General features: G+C 32.7%; 1 protein-coding gene and 1 pseudogene across 4 annotated transcripts in view; both read left to right on the top strand.

Annotated features, from left to right (window-relative positions):
* THSD7A (thrombospondin type 1 domain containing 7A) overlaps positions 1-20346 on the top strand; it is a 603286-nt gene that overhangs the window by 400708 nt on the left and 182232 nt on the right. The gene's annotated exons all lie outside the window — the stretch shown is intronic.
* LOC118611170 lies at positions 16124-16241 on the top strand (annotated as a pseudogene).

The following is a 20346-nucleotide window of genomic DNA, read 5'->3' as shown; positions in this document are numbered from 1 at the left end:
AACAATACTCATTTTTCAAACACTAGAAACATTTTTTTTAAGTTAAAAATAAGACATGACAGCACATTATCTCCACCGTTAGTTTACAATGATCGATAAGTACTAGCCAGTGTAGTTGAAAGGAGAAAGAAATGAAAATTGGAAAGCAGATGGCAAAGTTAAGATTTTTTTCCAAATATTATCGAAAACTCAAGATACTCAATTAAAAATATGTTATAGTCTATGGCCATGCCACCCTGTACAAGCCCGATCCCTTCTGATCTTGGAAGCTAAGTCAGGCCTGGTTAGTACTTGGATGGGAGACGACCTAGGAGGACCAGGTGCTGTAGACATGAAAAATTTTAAAAAACAAAAAAATTAAGAGACTGTAAGCTGACAAAGTCCTTGGAATCTGTGAGGTCAACCAAGGGTTGCCTCGTCTAAAAAAAAATAAAATAATAAAATAAAATAAATAATACAAATATATTATAAAAAGTAAGATAATTCAATAGTGTGGATGGACACGAGGATAATACCCCAAGTAAAATATATTCCCTGGATGCAAACAATTTGCTCAACATTATAATGGAAAAAAAGATTAAAATATTTTATTTACATTAGTAAAAAAAAAAAAATCTTAAATAAGCCTAACTATAAAAGTTCTGCACATAATACTAGACTAGGAAAAGTAAAAAAGTAAATATATGCGCATTAAGTTAATATACCAATTGTTCCTACATTGTTCCTGTAAAATTACCAAAGGAAAAATAAGTACGTAATACAAGCCAGGAAAATTCTAAAAACTAAAAGGAAAAGGAAAAGACTATGTCACAAAAAAAGTAAATTTACTAATTTCATGAATAATAATAACAATTTTATGTTAGTGCAGGAATAATCAGATCTAACAAATAGATTCTAGAAAAAAAGATCCCCAAAACCTTAAAATACATTTCCAATCTGAAGAAGCCTTTTCAATTTGGGGGAAAATTAACTTGTTTTTGTTTATGGGGCAATTGCTTTGTCATGTAAAGGAATAATAAGAAAAAAATTTCATCACTTTGTCAGTTGTTATACTAGGAGAAGTCTAGGTGTCATTCAGTACTTAAAAACTGTTTTCTTTTTAAATACTAGAAGAAAAGATAGAATGTTTAAAGCCTTAAAATAGGGAAGGACACATTAGACCACAGTTTGCAGAGATCATGTAGGAAAAAAACAGATATATTCGATCATATTTTTTAAGGCAAATTTTCCCAGGAAAAATACTCATAAGGTTAAACCCAAGTAGCAAACTGAGAAAAAAAGTATTTGCAGTACATATAATTGACAAAGAACTAATTTTCTCAGCACATAAAGAATTCCTACAAATCATTAAGAAAAAGGACCAAAATCTAATATAAAAATCAGCAAAAGTTTAAGAGAACGAAAAGACAGGTATTTGCAAAAGACACATCTGATGAAGGGATATTACCAAAATATACAAAACCGAAAAAAAAAAAAAAAAACTAAACAGCTCAATTAAAAAAAGGAACCAAAGACTTTGACACCTCGCCAAAGAAGATATGCAAATTACAAATAACCATATGAAAAGACATTCCCCATCATATGTTATCAGGGAAATACAAATGAGAACAAAAATGAGGTATCACCAAATACCTATTAGAATGGCCAAAATCCAAAACAAAGACAACACCACTTGCTGGTGAGGATGTGGAACAATAGGAACTCTCCTGCATTGCTGGTGGGAATGCAACATGGCACAGCCAGTTCGGAAGACAGTTTGGCTGTTTCTTAAAGCCAAACATACTCTTACCATCTGATCCAGCAATCACGCTCCTTGGTATTTACCCAAAGGACTTGAAAAACAAAAATCTATGCATGATTGTTTGTTATAGCCTTATTCATAACTGCCAAAACTTGGAGGCGGTAGGTGAATGGATAAATAAATGCTGATGCACTTGGACAATGGAATGTTATTCACTGCTAGAAACGAATGAGCACTTAAGCCATGAAAAGACATGGAAGAAACTTAAATGCATATTACTAAGTAAAAGAAACCAATCTGAAAGAGCTATGTACTGTATGATTCCAATTATGTGACATTCTGGAAAAGACAAACTATGGAGACAATAAAAAGGTAAGTATTGCCAGGGTTTAGGAGGGAGAGATAAATAGGGGGGAACACAGAGGATTTTTAGGGTAGTGAAAATGCTCTGTATGATATTATAATGTTGGATATATGGAATCATACTTTTGTTCAGATCTATAGAACAACTATAACAAAGAGTGTGAATTATAATATCAACTATGGACCTTGAATGATTATGGCACATGAACGTAGATTTATCTTTAGTAAAAAAAATGTGTCATTCTCATGGATGATGCTGACAATGGGGGAGCCTGTGCATGTGTCCAGGCAGGGGGGATATGGGAAATCTCCATATCTTCCTCTCACTTTTGTTATAAACCTACAACTTCTCTAAATTATTTTTTTTTTAAGTCATAGTAAAAAATCTGAGTAAAACATGAAGGGGAGAATAGTCTGTCAACCTCTAGAAATACTGACATATTAGAGCATTTTTCTATCATTTTATTACCAGTTTTATTTTACCTTTTAAATCTCTGTATAAATTCAGCCTTAGATTTCAGATAGTAATGGATAATACTCATGTGGCTTTCTGATTTTTTTTCTAAACTCATGTTTTTCTGATATACTCTTTTGACTTCAAAATTAAATCTGTTACACATAAAATTGTATTACTTCTCAACAATCAATCTCTTTATGCCCAATTCCTGTTTCACCTTGGAATACTAGTTGTTAACTATTCCATTCTATTTTAGGATTGCTTTCTAGAATGGAGATATAAAAGTTGAATGTAAAACTACTAGCTTTACAACAGTTTGAAAACTTCCTGAATCAATAAAAGAGAAATTTAAGTAATGGATGAATAGGGGAAATGAGCACCAAATAAGAATAGGGAAACCTATGCACTCATGGCTACACAATGTTGAAGAAGTCATTTAAATGTTCAGGGACTCAATATTTCCAACCATAAAGTGTGGGTGGATGGAGAAGGGCAGTGATTTTCAAGAGAAGGGTGGAGCAACGAAATCTCTAAAAACCTTCCAAGTTTTGTGATTCCAGTAAACTCTAGACAAAAACCATGCATAAAATTGTGGATATAAAATCCTAGATATCTTTCATGACAGAAAGTTCATTATTTTTCAACATGTTCCACAAATCAGTTCATACTGAAACATGGAGACGCATTTGTACGTAGTGTATATAGAATAAGACAGCTCTCAGTAGTCTTGAAAGTAACTTTAAGGTTTGCGTGTAGTGCATGGGCTGCATGGTTCCTGAGGGTTCATTTCTACATTATGACTTTGTGAATCAGTGAAATTGCAAATCTAATTCTAACCTTACCAGAAAAGAAGGGAGTAAATTACCTACTATTTAAAGTAATTCTGACTACTTTTAGGTTACTCAGAATCCATTTATAAAATTACTACTTCTCATGCATAAATAGTAGGCTTTTAGATTTAAAAACTTTCTGTAATACCCAAAGTGTCAATTTGCCTGCCAAGACTCTCATCATCATTTCTTTATGAGCTTACCTCAGCTGCATGCTGGCTATATCTGACTAAAAAAAAAGTAGAGTAAATATGCCACAATCTTTTGTGGATCGTATGTAGCTGATAAGACAACTTTTACTTCTCTCAACATGTAGAGCTAACTGGGCAGATTCCCTTAGAGAGCTACTCTCAACCCTTTCCAGATCCAGCTTTTATACCTGGTGGCTGATCTCTGAGTATTAATAATCAATAACAATAATAATAATAACAGTAATAAGGCTTTCTAGTTCTCTTTCTGTTGGTTAGATTCTACCTATGGGAGGCAGCAGAAGAATATCAGAAGATGGGAAGAGAGAGAATTGGGGGTGTTTCTTTCTATCTTCTTGTATCGGCAGTGGCTACATTCTTCTAACAAAAGGCCCCTATCCAGCAGCATTCTCCTACAGCTCTAAGTCCATCTCAGGTAAATTCCTTTCTCTTGGCCACTTTATCACTGTAGGGTGATCATGTTCCCATAGTTGCTAGCCCCAGGTTTCTTCATTATCTCTTGATGATTTCTCTTAACACTGCCCACGCTTTTAATAATCCTTTCATTAACTCTTCTGAGTTTGCAATTTGTTTTCTGCTAACCCTGATAAATACAATTGATGTATACTAGATACAGTGTTAGAGCCAGGGCACTACTTCTATGTCATTGCTGTTTTACTTAACTAATTAATTAACTCAGTATTTGTTAATTTACTTCTTTTCGTTCAAAAAATACAAGACATTGAGACATTCTAGTCTATTATTCCCGTTTTTACATCTTGAAACCACTATTGATGGTGGTAAACTAAAGACTAACATTGTCAGTATATACTTACAAACTTCTATCAAATTCAGAAATGTCAATGTGGCCACCAAGGTCACTTCCCACATCCTAAGGAACAACTGTCTCCTTATCATGCTTAGGATATCTTCACTTCTCCTACACCTCTCTCTTTTAACTCTTAGGAGTATTTTTGGTTTTAATTATGATCCTATCATGGGACAACTGAACAAAAGAGAGCTCTTAGGTAGCATTTAAAACATGTTTAAATGAGAGAAAAGCATTTAGGACTAGGGACTAATCTTAAGCCACATTGTAGATATTACTGCCTAATCCTCCCTCACAATAAACTTTAAAGTCGATTTCGGTTCCCTCACTTTTCCTCAGAGCCCTATTAATATTTTCCATTTGATTGTTCTAAGTTTAGCTTTCTTCCTTGAGCTGGTGTGACAACAAGTTTCCTTGAGAAACTTCCTTGAGCTGGCACTTTCTGGAGCAGCCTGGCCACTGAGTGGAGCAGTGACCTTGGCAGCAGCTGTGATCTTACCCATTGTTTTAATTTATTTGCTGGAATTGCTTTATGTGAGTAGAATTGAGTCTCCCTCTGACCGGAATGTAACAAGAACGGTTTTTAAATGAGAGGAAATATGTTCAAAAGGGAAAAAAAGTCCACATAGGATAATGAATTTAATAAATCATTAATGCACTATTTGTAGAAACTAATCAAGAAATGCTCACTTTTTTAGAGTCTACTAACATTTGTGTTAGTAATTTTATGTATTTTATGTTATTTCCTTATTAAAATTGTTGCTTATATATTGGGAATTATTTTAGACCTCTACTCACACACTTTCACCTTCCTAAGTTCTTTATTTCTCTAATCTTGTATCATTTTATTATAGAATGTTTATTTAGCTTTTTCTCAGACATTTCTTTGCCAGATATTTTTTCTCTATTTAGTACAACTATGTGGTCATTGATACTAGATTTTAGAAGTACATAGTCATGGAAGATTTGCTAGAGTGATATTTACCAGGATAGCAACTGAATTTTAAATAAAATAACTGTGCTGCGCTTAATACAAGAAGCCATTATACTGAAAAGATCTTGGGATACTGGTACAATCATGTGTAGTATAGAGTACTGGAACAAACAGAGAAGGTTTTTGATAAGGAAAAATAAATTATGCGCACTGATTGTCAAGATTACAAAAAAAAATAAAGTTTTCAAAAAACTACTAATAGATGTAATTCAGACCACAAATTGACATATATATATGAATATGTATATATATATACATAAATATTCCTGTTGCTATATGGATAAGAATAGAGATAGTAAGAGATATATAGTCTAATTCAAGAATAATAACTGTGAATTTGTCAGGAAATATTTTTAATAGTATAAAATTTGAGTATTTTTGGATTTCACACAAGGTCTGGTAGTTTGATACATTTTGGATTTCATGCAGGTTTTCAAAATTTTTTAAATAAAAGATGCGGTTCTTTGATAGGTTCTAATCTATCAAGGATCCTGTATAGTAAAAAAAAAAGAAAGAATAGGTGCACAAAAATATAATAGTTACCATATAGTTCCAGCTCAATGTAAAACATTGTTCCTACTCTTGCTATCTTTAATTTTATGCATTAGAGTCAGGAGAGAAAAATAAAAAGTGGAAAAAATAAGTAAAAATACCTTAAATTACTGTAACTTTATACAGACCCAGATATTATGTGTCCTTAATGTGGTGTATAATATATACATCGTGGCTGGTAAAAAAAATACTTGAAGTAAGGTTAAATCTAAGATAAAATGTTCAAAATTTTCAAGAGAAAACTGCATTTCTATTGCCTAGAGTAATTTGATAAGGCAATAGAATTTTACTAAGTTCCCCCAAAATGGATTGCATTTAACTAAGTGTGGAATGATGGGAAAAATGAGCTTTCCAAGGCAAACATGATTTTTTTCTTTTTTTTTAATCTGAACATAAGAATGGGCAGATTATCTGTAGAGGGCAGTTAAGAAACTGATGTTAGTAGTGAATGACTTTAGAAAGAAAGCCTAAAAACCTTAAGCAGAGAAATTTGGGGGAGTTTTTGAATAAGCAGGGATACAATTATGTTCATAAACAGGAATGACATGCAGAACAGTTAGATTTTTACTGCCAGGGCTTAGGTCATCTTTATAATCCAAGAATGGAGCGAGGAATGCCTGCATCAGCATGTCAGCACTGGGGATTTTGAGGTCAAACAGACAATGCAAGATCAATTTAAGAGGAAATTCAATTTTGGCAATTTCCATTCAACAGTTTGTGTCTTCTGATCTCTGCCTGGTATGAGCCTCCAATTTCCAGAACTCTGACAAATAAGTGACAAAATGCTAGGATGGTCAGGTTAGCGACAATGGAACGCTGGTAAGTAGTAGAAAGAGGCCAGAAATTTGCCTTTTCTATTTTGATGATCAGTTATTTCATGCTTTTCAAACAACATGCAGACTTTAAACGGGGCATTTTATTTGGGGTCCCACTTCCTCAATAGACCAGAGCCGAGGACACTCTCATATCACGCCAAACCACTGAAGCTAATCTCTAGCTGTGCCTATTGATAACTTTTCATGATGATAACTAAAGACTTCTCTGTTCTTTGTTAAACTTGTTCACATATATCACTTTTGATCCTTAAAATTACGTGTGCTAGCCAAACTCTGCACTGCCCAGGGTTTACCTTTCCAAAAAGAAAGAAAAAGGAATGGGAAAGTGGATCCTTTTTAATAATCACTTCATTCTGCTCATTCCCCACCACCCCATGTTTATTTACTTTCTCTATTTCAGAAATGAAATAAAAAATAGAGAAACTGTCAAAAGGTATGGCTTAGCTTTTTTTTTTCTTTTAGATAACTAATATGAAAGAAGGCCTTCTAATCAAAGCATAGTAGACAATGCAGAATAGTGGTGGATAGGAAAAAGGCCCAACTAGCAGGAGGGAAGAGAGGCTCCTGAGGCACAAAATTTAGGGAGACACTCACCTTCAGCATCAGCCCAGTGCCTCCTTCAGTTTTGCACTCTAAGCACTTCTTATCCTGACCCTACTCTCACCCTGAGTGAGAAATGGGAGTAAGCTGGCTGATAGGCCAAAGACTCTCACATTCTGTTTCTCTAAAAGCTGTTTATTATCTGTATCTATATAGTTTATTCAACAGCTATTTAATGAGCACCTATTATGTGCTTAACCTTTCATGTGAAACATAAGTTTTAATAACACAGAACTCTATGATCCCTACCTTTTAATTTAGATATTCTATGAATTTAGTAATATTTTAGGAAGCTACAAGGCACTGGGGGTTGGTTCGAACAGGTGCAAAATCATTAATTACTTTTTCTTCAAGTCTAAGTATCTCCCTTTGTGGAAGTCCTTTCAACTCTAAAAGTAAGTAGATATATGTAAAGCCTTTCAAATGGTACCTATGCTATGGCCTTTTGGAATTTCTCTACTCAGTGTAAATTTCACCTAGCTTTTATGTTGTTCCTCTATAGTTATTGGTTATTTAACCTAACGAAATAATTCATACAATATATTCATGATAATAACACATGGCTTGTAGTTGTGTCATTCGAGAGGAATACTGAGTGCAACAATTTTAGTTATTAAAGCAAGTTAAGAGAGATAAGTTAAGGTAGTTGAGTCCCTGGTGGCCCTTTTAAAGGTACTTCTTTTCACTTTCGGGTAGTCTCAGAAGAGGATATAGTGTCCCCATCTGCTAAGAGTTTAGAAATTAAGTCATACTGGACACTAGAGAAATATGTTATGCAATTGATGTATTAGAACACCTCAATGAGACTCAGGTGGCCTAGATTCAGGTCAGAACTCTACCACTGCTTTCTTTATTCCAAAATGGGGATAATATTTCTACATTATGTATGTGTATCTTCACAATTATTGTGAAGATACAAAAAAGTAATATGTGTAAAATTGCTGTGTAAATTTAGGATAGCTGAGCAAAAGTGAATTTTTAATAATAATAAAGAATGACTAAAATAATTAGATGGTTAAGATCATCGAAAACAGAAGGAGAAACGATAAGACATAACTCTTACCTTCTTAGGTTCTGTAAATGTGTCTCAAAGGGGTAGATTTATACTTCATAGGCAGAAAGAAACCATTGTATATGTGATTTTACAAATGAAAATGAACACCTTTATATTAATGTACCTTAATATAGTAGGATAAAACAGTATTAAGAAGATGTGTGTTTACTTCATAAGTATATACATTTTACTATGATTCTGTCTTTCTGCTAAGCTCACAGAATCTTGAGTTTTATTTACACTAGCTAGGAAAACTATTTTAAATTCTAGAAGCATTCAAAATCTTATCAATATGTTATTTTTAGCTACATACTACTAAACACAAAATAAAATTCTCTTCGTATAAAAGTTATACAATTGTGATAAAGATATTTTTTAAAGTTGTCACATAATTTGTAATATTCAACAAACTGAATACAAATATGTAACAGCCAATGTCATTGAAATAAATATTAGAAATTAATAATAGAAATAAATCATAGAAATTTCCATTGTGAAAAAATTACTGCATCACATATTTTCATTGCAAAATAATTTATTGACTTAGTATTTCTATTATTTCATCCTTAACTGTTTTCTAACTTGTAAGACACTACATTCAAAATAAAGCTGGATGCAAAGAAACTTTGTTTATAAATTTGTATATTTAAGTGCCAAGGGTTTATATCTGTAGCCACCTCTCCATAAAAATGGAATTCTGTGACTTAGTTCAGAACAATGTAGGAGTTTTTTTGTGTGTGTAATAAAGAAAATAAAGAAAGTAACGTAAGGTGAACCAAATCTGTAATTAAAAAATAAAAATATGAAAATGAAGATTATGTTAGAAATTATGAAGAAATTGTTAGTAAGAGTATGTAATAATTATAAACATATAAAGTTTATAAAATATCTTTGGACAAAGAAAGGAAAAGATAGAGAGGAACTGAAAGAAATAAATGGAAGGGTTGAAATGAATCAATCTAGTTTTAATTGAATTTGTCATGATTTGAATGATACAGTGTTGAGAGAAACAGATAATGAATCATGTCATGTAATGTTAATTTTGACAACTATAAGTCAGACTAGGAAACGCTGGGAAACCATCATGAATAATGCATATGCTCTTCTGTGTCATCTTAATTTTAGACTTGCAAATTTGATTTCTGAAACTGTTTGCATTTGAACAACCAAAGCAGGGTGTTGCGAAATAAATCAGCTTGAAAGAAAACATTATTAAATGTGATTTGTGGAGTTTCTTGGTAAGAGTGCACTGGTGACATATTTTTGTATAGTTTCATTTTACTTCCTACTTTCATTATGAAGCTGACAATCTGGAACCCAGGGGAGTCAGAAGAATAAGTGAAGCGGAGAATGAGTTGGGAGTGGAGGCAATTGTCCTATATTATTCTACACTTATCATCTCTATTAGAAATGACCATATTGGCAATGTCAATTTTTTAAAGTTGGAAATTCATGTGTGTCTTTACATGTGTAATCTCCTTATAAATATTGTATTTATTATTTTGTTAGTATACAAATGCATAATAGTACTACTGCCTGTAAATTAAATGAATTAATCTAGGACAGGAACATCAGTGCCATAGGTGTATCACTGGTTAAAAAATAAGTTCTGGTGAATTTGTCCTAGCAAATTTATAAAAGGCAAAATGGATAAAATATTTTAGAATTCTAAAATATGCTTTAAAAATACTAATAATGCATCATACTGCAGTAAAACAAAATGATTGTTGAACAGTCATTGGAATTACAACTTTCCGGTATTTGTAGAAGAAAGGTATAAAGAATAGAATTGTTAATTACTAGTTTTCATTGAGAAAGGCTATCACATAACTGATCAGATGTTTGTTAACTCCATCGTTTGCCATTACCAACTTACTCTCTGGATCTGAGAGAGAAGTAAGAGACTAGAGCCTTGCTCTAAGTTAGAGAGATCAGTAACTGATAGGGACAAGTGTATCAGCAATTTCCAGCTATACGAAAGTGGAAATACAAAAGTGAGATAGGTACAGATAGGATGATTACAAGATTGTCCCAAGGTTCTGAGAAGACAGCAGAATTTCAGTTATACAATCAGAGAAGATCGTAAATACTGAAACTGATTCACATATTAAGATCACTTGATATTCATATTTCTTTGTACCTTTCTCCATATTGTCTATCATCTTAAAAGTACAAAAGTGAAAGAAACTGTTTTTTATTCATGTGGCTATTTTAAATTAAAAATTCAAGTAAGACTCATAAATCATATCAAGATTTATTTTTTGAAAGTTATTCATGACTAGATATGGCTGCAGAGATTATAGTTGAATCACTTACGAGCATTTGTTGCAGTCATTAGTATTAAAAATTACATTAAAATTTGTATCTGAAAGCTTTGAAAATCCAATATATTTCAGTAACAATAAATGAACAAGTTTTTTAAATTTTTTGATCATCTTTCTTCACCTTGTGTCTTCTAGCTTACATATAAATATTGCATAATATAATTATTTAAAAATATTTATATTTATTACTCTATACACAGTGGGAATAGATTTATTTTTGTTTTATAAATAATGCATATCTTTAAGCTGAGACTATATTAAAATATAAAGAAGAAGTAAAAGCCGCATAGAGTTCAACCACACTAAAATAGCCATTATTAATATTGGTGGTTATTCATCATTATGTATCTATATCATATAATTTTACATAAATTTGATTATATCATGCTAAATGTGTTAGCCCCTTACTTGTATCATATTAGCACACATAAAGCACATCTTCACTCCCTCATGGAATATAAGTTATGTTAACAAGCTGTGTTCATATGAACCTATACATATTGGTTATACATATACATGTATGCATACAACAAACATTTGCTGAGTTTTAAAAATGAATTATATTCTACACATATTGTTTTTTTGCTAAATGGAAACTCATGAAAACTCTTCCAATTAGTGCACAGTAGCTCTAATCCATTCTTCTTAAATTCTTAAATTCCTAATCATGTTGATGAGGGTTTACTATATTTCTGGTTGTGGCTACCAAGAACCAGCCTGCAATAAATATCTTCATATATATGCTTATGTGAACTTGTATTTTTATTTCTATAGCATATATTCCCAGGTGTGGGATTTCTGATTAAATATAATTTTAGAAGATATTTCTCGATGCTTTCAAAATGATAGTCGACATTTAACATTTTCATTAACAATGTTTAAGAGTACCCTCTTCCTCTCTTTTCTCTGAACAAAAGCTCTTAATTGTTGCCAGTCTCATGCATATCAAGTGATTTTACATTGTTACTTGAATTTTCATTTCTCTGGATAGTGAGCCTGAACATTTTATCATTTGTATACTGTTCTCTGAGTTGCCTCTTCCATGCATCTATATATATAATAAACAAAAGATGTGTATTTTTCTCTTCTGTCTCTGTTTTTCTTACTAATTTATAAAAGCTCATGTTATTTTATAGTAATTAAATCTTTGTAATATTCACTTACAATTTTCCAAATTTATCATTAATCTACTACTGACTAGTAGAAGTTCTAAATTTTTAAAACATCTGACATGTCTATTTTTTTTTTATTACGGCTTCTGCATTTTCAGTTGAGATTAAGGTGGCCTTCCTAGACATTGATTACAAATTTAGTCTCCTAAATTTTCTCAAAAGATTTATATTATTTTTTTTAATTTTATTTTAAATTTACATCTTTTCTTTTTGGACTTTATTTTGGGTATGTGTGAGGCAGGGCTTCAGGTTTTTCTTTACTTTGGATATCTTGCACCATTTTAAATAGGTCGTATCATCCTCATTTATTTGAACTATTGATATCTCAGAGTTAATAGAATCTAATTCTGAATTCTCATCTGACTGATCAGTTTATTTTATCCCATACTATACCATATAGGTTTTTCTACAGCAAACGTATAACACATTTTTCTATATTCTAAATGGTAAGTGCTCCTCTTTCTGTTTTTTTTTCATGTTTTTCTAGCTGTTATAACACTGAGGTCTTTATATCTAGTTGTAAGACAAACCATGTTGTGATCTTAACTGAGATAATTGATAAATAAATGTAACTATGAATACCATCAAGACTGTATGATAGTTTTTTGATTCTTCTTCTCTTGTTTGTGTCATGTTTTTAAATAATATGATTCTTATATAGATTCTGAATATTTTTTACTACATTTATTCCTATTTTATAAGTGATCTTTTCTTGCTAATATAAATAGTGTTTAACATTTCTGAGTCTTGGAGCTTATTACAAGGATAAAACTATTGATTTGTATATATTTAACATATCCATCCACCATCCACATTGCCAATTCTCTTTTTAATTCCAAAAAGGTTTTATTAGTGTTTCGACTCTACCACTTTTCAGAGTATATTATGATAGCATTAACAAAAGAAATATCTCTCTCAACTTTTCCAATATTTATCTCAATTTTTTCATTTGCATCATAGTTTTACTTGGATAAACAAAGCAGTTTCAACTTTTTTTTTCCAAATGCAGTTGACATTCAATATGAACAGCATAGTGGTTAGACATTTACATGTATCTCTTGAAGGGATCCCACTGATTAGTCTAGTGTTCATTTAATACTATACATGGTTATTACAATATTGTTGTTTTTATTTTCTATACTGTATTTTACATCCCCATAATTATTTCGTAACTACCAATTTGTACTTCTTCATCCCATCTCCTTTTTACCCAGTCTCACAACCCGCCTCCCATCTGGCAACCATCAATTTATTCTCTGTATCTTTGAGTCCGTTTCTGTTTTATTTTGTTCTTTAGATTCCACAAATAAGTGAGATCATATATACAATAGAATATTACTCGGCCATAAAAAGAATGCAATCTTACCATTTATGACAACATGGATGGACATAGAGGGTATTATGCTAAATGAAATAAGTCAGGCAAAAGGCAAATACCATATGAAATGATTATTTTTAATTATTAGTATAGAAGAAAATATGTGATAAAAATTAAATCATGTAATAGTAATATAGTCTTCTTTTACCTTCAGAAGTTCTGTAAATAGTTAGGAAATATCAAATTTATTCTATGCTCTGGATTGAGATTAATCTATCATAAAAATAATTCAAGGTGGAAGACTTTATAAGATGGACTGTGTTATGGAATCTACACAAATCAAATTTTGTTTAAGGAAGTACAAAGTGTTACGAATTAGAATTCCTGTTCTATTAATTCCTACTAGAACCCAAAGCTGGCAATAAGACCCATGGTCTTCAAATACAATAATATATTCTTCCTTTCTGATTGCTAATTGAAAAGACTCTTGATAATGGCAATTTTCAATTAACTCTAGATCTCTTAAATAGCCCATTACTTAAACAAGAGTAAGTTAAGCATTGAAACAAAACATTATGTTTAATTTTCCCTTATCCTAGTTCACTTCCTAATTAGATCAGACTAACATATAACTAAGGGTATTTAATGTAACAACAGAGAAATTAGTGATTGTTGATATTCTGTGATAGTGTGAAGTATTGATGTCAGTTTCCAATAATAAAAATGTTAGAAATTTATCTGTTTCAGATCGCTGTTAATATTCATATGATATAATTACAATCTGTCTACTTCCAATAAGGATTTTGAGGTGGCTTATAATAAAAAAAAGTTAAATAAAGGAACAAAAAAAAAGTAAATGTAATATATTGAAAGAGCAGAAGGAAGATATATGAAGTTTTAAAATCACATTTGGAGGTTGGCTATAGCAATTGAAAACAAAAGTTAGACTAGTAGAAAAAAATGAAACATAGTTTGTATTTTAAAATTGTGTGTGTGTGTGTGTGTGTGTGTGTGTGTGTATTGTGCATATACTAGTTTCTTCTGTCAGCTACTGGTAAATGTTGAGAGCACAAGTCTTTACAATCATTCTATAAACCTGTTCAAGAGGGATCAAAGTCTTATGGACTAGGCAGAAAGTTTCTTTTGGCTAGAGGAAATTGTGGCTTCATAGATTGCCTTGCCTAGATATATCTGCATAAATGTATAGTTATTTTGCAAAGCACTACTGTATCATCACTGTGAGATTCTAAAAATATTGCTTGTGTTATTTTTTGTGAGTCTCCTTGAAGAATAAGATAATAATTACTTACAAAGAAAAACATTAATTGAATTATTGTTTTAGAAAATAAAAAACAATAACCAGAGAGAATCTACAGCCTTCTTCTGCTCTTTTCATTATTTTATGTTTTCTCCTTTACCTTTCTTTTCTAAGAAGAAAAAGGAAGAAAGCTGCAGAAGTATATTCTCTCATGAAAAGCAACAGAAAAACTAGAGTTTTGAGGGGCCTGCGGGTTAACCGAATAAGAGAATTAACAATTTAAGCAGTGCTACTGAGAACCACATTTTCTGGATTCCCTTTAATGTGTAAGAAAAATTGAGAAATGACCGATACTTCAACTTTGGCTATGCTTCTTAAATTTTGCATTATTCTTGGTTAGGATAAAGCAATGCCCTCCACAATGTTTTTCTGCCTCACTAGATAGCTTTTGATCAATACTGTCAGATGCATTGTTATTACAGGACATGTGCCTTACCGGTGTTCCCACATGTGTGTGTCCTCTTGACTTGATTTTATTGTATTTTCAGCTTACTGGGAGGAGAAAGTTGAAATCAGAACACTGTCCATTTTCCTCTTACAAGCAGAGAAATTGAGAACTGTGATAATGTGATGAAGGAAGGAGCAGCAAATGTGTTAAAAGTTATTGAGACCAGTAGTGTGCCCACACTGGTGCAGAGATATGTATAAAAATTAAATTATAAAAAAAAAAAGAGAGAGATTGAAAGAGTTTCTATGTTTAAAGTTTTATTGTTTCACAAAGGAAATATGAAATCAGTGGGTAAAATTGCAAATTTATTCAACAAATTGTATTGCGGTATTAGTAATATACAAGAGTTTAGTGACAGAGAAATGGTTTTTTTTTTTTTAATAAATTTAGGGCCCTACTGTACACAGTACAACAAAATGAATACTAGTGACATATTTTTTAAGTGTTAAATAGTGGAAGAGAATAGAAGAAAACATAAATAAATATCTAATTTGTGGATGGATTTGCTCCATTAAAGTAATTAAAATAATGGAGGAAATCACAGAGGTCACGATTAGATAATGTGCTGGATAAAACACATTGTGTGAGACCAGACAAATCTGGATTAAATCAGTGTTCTACTTATTTTAGACAGACTATATTTACTGTAATTACACATTACAATTAGAAACTGGCAACTAAAAGGTGGCCAAAAGAAAAATGTATACTCTTGGGCTAAAGAGGAGATCAAGCTAAAAAAAAAGAAAGAAAGCCATTTATAAATTATAGGAAATGAGTACACTATATGTGAAAATATGTATTTGATCAAAGCAATAATTACAGACTTAAGAGAATTTATTAGAAAATTAGTATACTAGTCAGTGTTCTTATCTGTAGATAATGGAGTCCACAACAGCTAGTTTAAAAGCAGAAAGGGGTTTATTAGTGACAATAGGCAGAGTGCAGAATTCCTGGGAGAGACAGGGAAACAAGCTTGGATGCTACATAGCCAGAAATACACCTGGGAGAATTACCCAGGACCGCCATGTGGCAGCTTCAGCAGAGGTCCCATGCCTCCACTCACTACTCAGCAGTCCTCAGGATAAAAGCTGCATTCCAAGTCTATGGCCATGCTACCCTGAACAGGCCAGATCCTGTCTGATCTCAGAAGCTAAGCAGGGTCGGGCCTGGTTTGTACTTGGATGGGAGACCACCTAGAAGACTAGGTGCTGTAGGAGTAAAAAATTTAAAAACTAGGGATTGTAAGCTGACAAGGTCCTTGCAATCTGTGAGGTCAACCAAGGGTTGCCTCACCTAAAAAAATAAAATAAAAAAAAATAAAAATAAAAAGGAGCTGCATTCTAGTTGGTGAAGAATAACCAAACACTTCTGTCACTGCTCTGTCACTGTTCCGTCATTGCTTGTCTCCATTCAGGATGATGACATCCAGTAAGTTGCATGTAGTTGTATTCCTATCCTTTCCAAGTTGCATATATTTGCATTTGCCTTACAAAATTTAGTCCATGTGTGTAACTCAAGCTGCAGGGGAGCCAGAAATATGTGGTCCTCATCTTTTCAGCATCTTATGTACAAAAAAGACTTGGAGATTAAAGTTGAATAGTCTGTGATTTTTGGCATGATCGGGCCCCTCCTTTGGACACTCAATATTTACTATACTTTGGTTTCATTGTAATATATCAAATATCATAGTAAACACATGCTATCGAAATTGCACTATCCCCTTATAAAGGAAAATATATTCACCTTCTCCCCAAAGTTTCATTAGTCACCAAATTCCATCCCTTGATGATTGTTCAGCTATAATCCCAAATCTATCTATGTATATATTTATCTATCATCTAGCAATGATATCCACTTACAGCATGTCTTATATTAAAAAAAAATGGACAATAAGGAGAAAAAAATAATATTATAAATGAATACATAGATACATAATAAAGGAAGAAAGAAATGCTAGTATAGTCTTGGTTTATGTAATTGTTTTTAAGGCCATAGCTGTGAAATGTAACTTAGTTCTTTTAGTGTATATTCAATGTTCCTTTTGCCTTTACCTGGATTTGCAGCTGTTCAGGAACCTTTATCCAGTTGACTGATTCATAGCATCAGTGTTCCGTTGGTTTGAACTTGAAAGATCTGCCTTCATAGCACTAAACATTGTAGTATCAGGAGGCACCTTTATTCTGAAACAGAAACTCTATTTGTTTATGTAAATCAGGACCAATCACCACAGCCAACTAAGTAATACCCTCCCTTTTTTTACTAGTAGACTTAGTGGTAGAAAGAACCAAAACCAACCTGTTGATTGTGTGTCAGCTTTCAAATCACTATAAAGATTGTCTCCTAGTAGAAGCATTCATTATTTGTGAACTAAAACCTCTAGATGGATGTCCAGAGTCATGCAAAACAAAATTTTTCAAGTAGATCCTTAGATATAGCTCCCTATCTTTCCCTTTGGTTCTTAGAAAATTATATTTTGGCTCTGGGAAAAATAGTACCACTTCTTTGCTGCAGGTTCAGATAAAAAATTCCAATTTCACCCACTATTATTTCCTAGATGGCGTCTTAACTGAAACTTCTTTTGATGATTCTATCGTTAATACAGGGTCATTTCCTTCTGGATGATGCAGTATGTGTTAAAACGAGTGGATTCCATTATGGTCATTCCATTGCCTTCAATCATTTGCTGTAAAATAAGTAACTGTTCAGAAACAGTAGGATTCCATGACTGAATAAGGCATTGAGTAAGTGTTCAGAAGGTGGTGCTGGCAGAAGTGTAGTAAAAAGGAAAACAGATCCATAGCCAAAACAATAGTCTGTTCCAGTGATATCAAACTGCCCCCTCTTTCAGAATTAAAAGTTCAATCTACCAGTGATCACAGATTCTCCCAGACATCACGGTGGTACACCAGGGCTCAAGGTTCTCCACTGCTGACGGTGGGACAGGCACTTAGAACAGTGGTATCCAGTTAACTTTAGTGAAGGAACTGCATATTTTGAGCCCATTCAAAACCTTCATCATTGCCAGCCTGTTCACTTTTTCCATGTCCAAGTATTGAGGTAACTGGAGAAAGAAACTGAGTGACACCCACGGTGGGCAGGATTCAGGTATAAAGTAAAAGCGTGACTGCACAAAAACCTGAGACTCTCTTTTGTGATTATTCCATGACCATTAGTTCCACAGATTCATAACAGAGCTGCTGGTACAAAAGCCTGAATGAACGGCAAGTGCTTTGTTGATTGGTTGGTTTTGTTCTGGGCTTCATTCAAGGCCACCAATTTATTTAGTGTTCTTAGTAAATGGATCAAATCAAAGTGCTAAATATTGTGTGTTTCCTCTGTAATCCAAATAGTTCCCCCAAATATTGTGCCTCTTTCTTAGTGTAAGAGGAGCAAGGTATACAGCAATTTGCCTTCTATCTTGGGTGTCATCTACCTAAGATTATTGGACACCCAAAAAACTCAGTCAGAAATAGGTGGGAATTCCTTGAATTTATATCTCACCTATTTCCCACTTCTTAATTCAATTTTTTACCAGAGACTCTAGAGTACTTGCTACTCTCGATTATAAGATTTTATTGGCATACTGTCAACCTTACAGATATCCTATGGAATGAAGATCTGAACAAAATTCCTGCTGAAAAAAAACTATGGCACAGAGAGTTGATGCAACCCTAAAGTTAGATAGTAAAATTGTCCTTTCTCTTCACCATATGAAAGTAAAGTTGAAATACAAAAGGCCAGTTGGTTAATACAAAGAGTTCATCCTCACGAATAATCAGAGAAACACGAAGTAAGATGACAAAGAGTTAACCACTTACCACCTTTCCAGTTTTAAACACGGTATATAAAACTTTTATAATACCAATTTTGGGTTAGGCTATGATGAAATGGTATTTATACTCTGCTGATCAGCATATAAATTAAGATTGTCATATTGGAGAATGATCTGGTAATATTGTAAAAATATACTATTAAAATGTGTGACCCAAAAAAGTCACTTCTGATACTTTTCCTAGTGACACATTGCCTACATACATTTAAATAAATACGAACATATGCCTAAGGATGTTTATTTTTTGCAGATATGCAGTGTATCTCTAAGAAACACATATATGATTCAAAAGTAAATATCTGGATACTTGTCTGACAGATTTTGATCCTCATACCCATGTCAAGAATATAAAAAGGAATCAAAGCACTGAGAAAGAAAACTTTGTGAGGTAATTCCTTTGAAAAGAGAGGCTATTCTCTTTATCTGTTCATAGGACTTCTTCATTTTCCAGGGTCTGGGAATCTAGTTCAGTTGTATTTATTGTCTACTTTAGAGTGGTAGTGCCAGCAGAATACTGCTGTGCCCTGGGAGGCCTACACTTTAGGCCTTACACTATCCAAGGCAATTATGGCAACTGCTGCTTCCCACAGACTCCGTAAAGACCATGCTATGGTGAGGAAGAACAGCATGGGGTCATTTTGGGTGCTATTCAGTAAAGCCACCTGGAGGGGCATGGAACCCAACAGTAAGAATCTGGTGCCTTTCTCTTAGGCAGTTCAGGATATTATAGCTTGGACCTGAGGTGCTGACATAAAGAACTCAAGGCTAATCAGTAGGCTCTAAGATAGCAGCACTTGGAAATGTTAAATATCCAATTGAAGCATTTCTATCAATTTGGCAATTTGCTAAAGATTTTTGGGACACAGTTACCTCATCTGTAAAATTGAAGTCAGTTATTATCTTGGATTCCTTTCACGGAGGAGAAAATTTATCTATCTATCTATCTATCTGTCATCTATCTGTTATCTGTCTGTCTGTCTATACATGCACTTTATGATACTTATGGCCAGTCACAGCAATGCCTCCTAGATTGACCTGCCACCTTTAGCACCCTCCTGTGTTTTTATATATTGTATTGGTTCAGGAAGTTTAAAACCTAGTAAATTATATTATTCGATCTATGACTTTATTATATTTGATTATAAATCCAGTATGCACAGTAGCTTTCTGAACAAATAATGAAAAGTAATGCCTACCAAACCATTAAATCAATGATTATAGCAATTAATATTAATAAAATTGATCAATAATATTTATTACCTTGTAAACACTTAATGCACAGTAATTATTTTCATAAGTAATATAACTGGTCTCTTGCCTGAGTTCACAGTTTTCCCTTAATATTAGAATTAATATACTCTGAAGAATAGCCTTGTTAATCAATTATCATAGACTAGGTAGTATAATAAAATAACATATTGTATTAAAGCCTCCCACCCCAAAATGAAAATCTATATATTTGAGAATGCCATCTGCATACATTTAATACG

This window comes from Rousettus aegyptiacus, unplaced genomic scaffold (assembly GCF_014176215.1).
Source record: "Rousettus aegyptiacus isolate mRouAeg1 unplaced genomic scaffold, mRouAeg1.p scaffold_m13_p_13, whole genome shotgun sequence".
Lineage (NCBI taxonomy): Eukaryota > Metazoa > Chordata > Mammalia > Chiroptera > Pteropodidae > Rousettus > Rousettus aegyptiacus.
The sequence above is the reverse complement of the archived record's forward strand: the minus strand, read 5'-3'. Positions and strand labels throughout refer to the sequence as shown.